Genomic DNA, 5,763 nt, shown 5'->3' with positions numbered 1-5,763 from the left:
TCCAGGTAGGCTACTGTACCCAACACACACGGCTATGTTGCTAATTAAAGCAATCCCATGCTTATCCTGAGAGGGAAATACCTGGATTAGAAGGAGATTTGCAACTCAAACCCGTGACATGGCTGATCAATTTAAAGCCATTCGACAATTAATTCACTTAGGTGGAGGGTGGATATTGTACATGCACTAATCTGGGCACTAAGTTGTCACTGTGTGTACTGATGAGTATTGAGCACTCTGTGTACACATACACTGATGAGGATGGGACGGAAACCCATGCAGAGACAAGCAATAAACGAACGGGGCCTCCAGTTTGAGTTCAGGTCAATAGCTTCACTGGATTACATCAGTGAGGAAAGCAACTCCCTGATTGGCTGTGACAAACACCAACCGGGTGGTTCCTGTCAGCAGTTGGATGTTGACAGTCCAGAGCCTTTCAATGGGTTTGATGGAGTCCCATCATTACTGGTATTTAATTGTTGTCCCTGAATGCCACTGGTTTCACCTGGATGTGTAGCAGGTGGAGTGGGTGGAGAAAGCCCAAACACCACCTCCTCCTTCCAAAAATCATCTTAATATATGGTCAGGGATGAGAACGATGAGAACAGATACTACACTTGATCTTAGCTAAAAGGTGGAGAAACATGCGGGGTGTTCCCCACCCTTCGCCCATAACCAGCTGGCTGGGATACGAACCCATGACCTCAGATTAGCAGCTCAAGACAGGACAATCGAGTTCTCTCGTCTTCAAATAGGCCAACCAACCAACCAACCAACCAACCAACCAACCAACCAACCAACCGACCAACCGACCAACAATTTGAGGTCGATCGCAAATGAGTGGAGTGTTACACATTTTGGTCGACAAGAACTCGGTTGAAAGTCACCGGGGGTGTTTTGTCTGCTTTTTAAGAGGAACATCGACTCAGGAGTGATCGACTCACATCCTCCCTCACAGCATGAACACATGAACACATGAACACATGAACACATGAGTGAAGTTCAGGAAAACGTAGACTTCTCCTGATGAGGAGATGATAAAGGTCTGTATGGTTGCTAGATGGAGAAGGAAGAGCTAACGCGTTAGCACAGTCACAGCCCATGCTGCTATTGTGAGGGCACCGTCCATAGCGTTAGCATGCTAGCACACTTTCGGCCAAATTATAATGAAATGAAAATGTGCTTGGTGTAACAGAAGACTCATAAGGCAGAGAAATGGGAGTCATGGCCTTCCTGGTAAACACGAAACATTTAAATGAGGAGAAGAGTACAAACTGTGATTTGGAAGCAGCCCGACTCTTTCCAGAGCTTTAAGGTGGTTCTCAGACGAGACCACACACATTTTCTGGTGAGAGAATCTGTAGAAATTAAAGTAAAACTGAGCAGAAACTTCTGCCATCTTTTGGATAAATTGCAATTTCTGTCTTGAGAGCAGCTTCTTACTAACGTTTGGAATCTCTTCCTGGTTGGAAGTGTCTCCACCTGGTGAGGGACCAGTCCATATTAACCTGGCGGCGGGTGTGGATTTGATTGTGCAGTGGCCATTTGCCACTTTAGTGTCAACTCTCAAGCTGTCTTATCAATTAAAAATAAAATTAACAAGTATGTCACTGATCATTTAAAAGCATGTCACCACATTTTCACTGGAGGAACAGCAGATCTATGGATGGAGCGATACGGAAACGAGTGGGCCCAGCTTTAACAGTCCTATTCTACTATTTTATTTTTTATCGTACATTAACATTAAATTAGCTTCTTTTACTTTTTCTCATTTCTTCAGCAGAGTCCGTGTTCTGTTTTAAATGGAGCGCTTTTTAATTCCGTATCTTAAAATGAATCAAACGTTTCTGTTCTCAGCTGTTGAGGGACATTTCCTTTATATACTCTATATTTTGCATCTCTACAGTGGGGGGGTGGGGTTGGGGGGGTGGAGGAGTATTACTTGAGCCACACATTGTCTTTAAGATGAGAAAAATTGGCCTGAATATTCCTGTTAAAAAAAAAAAAAAAGCATTCATTCCAATTAAAGCAAGCCTGTGCAAGTGCAGCCAAGCAGCTCTGTTATTCAATTCCATTAGAATGAGCGATGCAGCGGCATGCAACCATGCAGTTAACAGGAATTAAAACCATGGGCAAGATGACGGATTACACAAGAATAGAGGTGGGTGTCTCTGGATGTGTGTGTGTGTGTGTGTGTGTGTGTGTGTGTGTGTGTGTGTGTGTGTGTGTGTGTGTGTGTGTGTGTGTGTGTGTGTGTGTGTGTGTGTGTGTGTGTGTGTGCATCAATGCCCACATGTCCCTTATTTTTCCTTGTTTTCAAATTTGCCAAAATTGCACATATTGAATATTTTTCCAACACATGTACTTGAATATTAAATCAAAATAGCTTGAAATGTGCTATTAGGTCTCTGCTGTGGCATGGCTTCGCTGTACTTGTCACCATGTGCCAGCTGTAGTTATTGCATGATGTATGGCTCAGTTCTTGATGCATGTATGACAGTTGGCAGTCATTAATCATAGTTAGCAGATAGGACATGGCTAAGGGTCCCTTTTCTCACTCATGGTGAGGCTCATATAAGTTTTTTCAGGGTGCATGCTGCAGCAAAGAGGACACACACAAACAAATATCATTTATCTACATAGTAATGACGCTTTGAATGAAAGCATGAGGAAACACCTGGAAACGACAGCACCGGCTGTCCAGCGCCGCCGCCCCCCCCACCCCACGGGTCCGTCTGCAGGAGGCCTTCCCCCCAGTCGTCCTCTCCAAAGTTTCCTTTGTTCTGCTGCTTAGCGCCGTGCTTCCGGTAGACGTGTGTGTGTGACAGTCAGAACCGGGCTCACCGAGTGTGTCTGGTAGAACAGCGTTGTTGTGACACACCCACCTTCACAGAGTAGACTAACCATGCATTTAATTAGAAACAAAAGCTGGAAATAATTAATTAGGTGGCAATTCTCCACCTTTTCTTTTTTTTTTTTTTACACTTGCTAAAGTTTATAATAAAGTAGATAGGCTGGAGGAATTTCACAAACTAATTCATTAAAATTAAAAGTGAGGGGAGGCCACAAAGACAAACGTTCACTGTCTCCCTTCATTGTCCTGTGGTCCTGCGTGTAAATGATTGACTTTTAATTTTTTGGTGATATGATCGATGGGTCAATTCCCTATGAGATCAGACCACAGTTTAGAAAGGTCTAGCTCAAACATGTGTGCTAATGTTCTGAAATACATCTCATACATTCATGCTAAAGCCACAGTGACGTAGACGAACCTATGAAATATATGAAGGACTGATTGGAGGGTTTATGACCTTTATGACCTGCAGGAGCCTGTTTGGTCTTCTGCTCACTGTTGAAACCATTATACATAAAGTATGCATCTTCAGGAAGATCACAGTTTTAACGGCAAGTCCATCCAGAGGGTGTGGTGCAGAAAAATCACCTGCGACACACCAACAGTACGTGTATTAAATGTGTGATAGTATGTAGCCGTCGGAAGTATTCTAGATTTATTTTAAATAAATCTATAATATAATAATAAATCTATTATTATTATGTTATTATTAAATATATTATTATTATGTTATTATTAAATATATTATTAAATATTTTATTATTATTATTATTATTATTATAAATATATTATCACCTACATATTTACACAGATGTCTGCACTTTGTGCTTATTAAGAAGCTGAACTAATATTCACATTCTCTTATTTATAATCATCATATGAATGACCTGGGGATCAGTTACAGCTTGAAGAAGTCTCTTTATATCTGATAATGCATGTGACAGTGTGCTGTAGGTCTTCTGACTTGTTGCCTTCTTATCAAAGTGTGTTGTAAACTTCAAACTGAGATTAATGGATGATCTGATGGAAACTCATTTCAGGAACAAGATAAGGACAAACCAAACAGATGCAGGAGAAAGGACACATTTACACTCCAATTAGTGCTTCTAAAGGCCGCCTCTGTATCAAATGCAGAAAACATGGCCTGTAGTCTCCCCTTAATGAGTCATTGAACCATTGCTTCCAATGGGTCTTCTTCGTCAATGTCAGGTCCACTGAGTGCCTCAGTCACATTCCGATTGGCCCTCGGTCCACAGACATTGATAAAGGGTCTGTGTGATGGGGGGCATGTGGGGTAATCCCCCCAGCTGGGCGGAGGCAGTCCAGTCGCTGTCCATCACCTCCCTGTTATTTGCATCAGCCCCAATCAGTCGGGAGTGTTGATCAATGCAGAGTCAAAGTGAGCTTTCCTTCAGCATTAGGGGCTGCATTCCATTACTGGTGAGTAAAGCACAGCCATGTTTGAGGGGGCCGCCGCCGATGGGGTGTTTCTACAAGCTTCCCTGTAGAAATGTGTGTTTGTTGGGTCTGGTCAGGTTGTTAAATATTCATGTTAGCGCGGACCGTCCTCGTCTGGGTGTTTGTCGGTATCTTCATGAGGGTCCAGACTCTCGGTCTAATCCAGGAGGAAACTTTCTGTTTTCTTCACACTGAACAGACAATAACTGGTAACGTAAAACTAAAGTTCATCTAGAAACCCTGCGGGTGTCCTGGGTGTTAGCGCAACGCTAGCCTGACCCAAACGCAACGGGCTGTCTCTACTGGAGGCCAAGACTCGACACGAGTCAACGCAACGCACCGTTAGCAGGAGGCAGTTCTCTTGACTCTGTTATCAAAAGTTGGTGGAGTCTATTATCTGATCTACAACGTCTGCCATCAGTGTCAACAGACACACAACAGGAACAATGGCTTGATATTACACACTTCATTAATTTAGCACACCTTTGCAGGCTGTCATTGGTTCACAGTCTCTCTCTTTCTCTCTCTCCATCTCCCTGCATGCCTCCCTCTTCACCCCACTTACCATGTTTCCTAACTTATACAGTTCTGGTTGACGATTTACAGTAAAATTGCTTACAAATTGGAGAGAATTTTTTTGCAGACCTGGCAGCTTTCAAGCCCTACGCCCATTTGTCACTCGACATTTCCTTTTGTGTAACAGCTCGAGAATTAATTAGGGTGTGTGGCGGCAAGTTTATGGTCATAATTTATGAGGAGATGAGATTCCTTGGACACCATCTCAGACCAATGTCGATTTATTATATTTATTACTATTCGTGTGTGTGTGTGTGTGTTTGTATATACACTGTGCTCGACTCGTGAATGAGGTAGCCCTGCATTAATAGCACTAAAGCAAGATTCATTTATGCTATTTGGGGTTTGAGGCAGGACAAACACATTCACCACAGAGAAGAGACGGGCTAACCGACGGACATAAACTAAAGGATCCTCCGCCGTATATTTAGAAAGCACATTGCGTATAAATATATGTGGACATAAACATACATATTGCATACACATTACTTTTAAGCAGTTGCACACATGTATTAGTGCCAGAGGTCTGACACCATAAATCTGTCTTTTGACCTCTTTTATTCACAGAATGAGATACACCTCTTCTATGAACTTCTCATTTATCACTCGTTCACTTATCCCTGAGTACATTTTGTCTACAGTACATTTCCACAACATCAAGCTCTTGGTCTTGAGTAAAAACTAAATGATGACAAACGGTGCATACAGAGAGACGGGAAAAACCAGACCCAAACCAGACCCAAACCAGACCCAAACCAGACCCAAACCAGACCCAAACAAGACCCAAACCAGACCCAAACCAGACCCAAACCAGACCCAAACCAGACCCAAACCAGACCCAAACAAGACCCAAACCAGACCCAAACCAGACCCAA

General features: G+C 42.9%; 1 pseudogene; it reads right to left on the bottom strand.

Moving 5' to 3' along the window:
- Nucleotides 1-485: 485 nt before the first annotated feature.
- LOC137597874 (U2 spliceosomal RNA) lies at nucleotides 486-647 on the bottom strand (annotated as a pseudogene).
- Nucleotides 648-5,763: the final 5,116 nt, after the last annotated feature.

Source organism: Antennarius striatus, chromosome 6 (genome assembly GCF_040054535.1).
Source record: "Antennarius striatus isolate MH-2024 chromosome 6, ASM4005453v1, whole genome shotgun sequence".
NCBI classification, from domain to species: domain Eukaryota; kingdom Metazoa; phylum Chordata; class Actinopteri; order Lophiiformes; family Antennariidae; genus Antennarius; species Antennarius striatus.
The sequence above is the reverse complement of the archived record's forward strand: the minus strand, read 5'-3'. Positions and strand labels throughout refer to the sequence as shown.